At 26.9% G+C, this 286-nt stretch overlaps 1 protein-coding gene across 1 annotated transcript in view; it reads right to left on the bottom strand.

The window, feature by feature from the left end:
- The window catches only part of cacna1eb (calcium channel, voltage-dependent, R type, alpha 1E subunit b), a 50,761-nt gene that overhangs the window by 2,315 nt on the left and 48,160 nt on the right, over window positions 1-286 (bottom strand). The gene's annotated exons all lie outside the window — the stretch shown is intronic.

The following is a 286-nucleotide window of genomic DNA, read 5'->3' as shown; positions in this document are numbered from 1 at the left end:
ATTTATTATTATATATATAAAATATTTTTTCTGGTTCATTTTAATTCTGTTGTCCACATACATGATTTTCAGCAAGTTATAAATAAAAACAAAGAACATTTGTTATACAAGGCTTTTGTCTAATCACTTTAGACATCTTTGTCACAACATTTGCTGTGTTGTGACATATATCATTATCAGAAAAAATATTCTTATTAATATCTTACAATAAAAGAATGTGACCAGGCTGCAAAAACAAATACTTGGAGGGAATGATGTACGTGTTTGACACTAGAAGAATGTTTTC

This window comes from Morone saxatilis, unplaced genomic scaffold (genome assembly GCF_004916995.1).
Source record: "Morone saxatilis isolate NCDOM2014 unplaced genomic scaffold, NCSU_SB_2.0 Contig23, whole genome shotgun sequence".
NCBI lineage: Eukaryota > Metazoa > Chordata > Actinopteri > Moronidae > Morone > Morone saxatilis.
The sequence above is the reverse complement of the archived record's forward strand: the minus strand, read 5'-3'. Positions and strand labels throughout refer to the sequence as shown.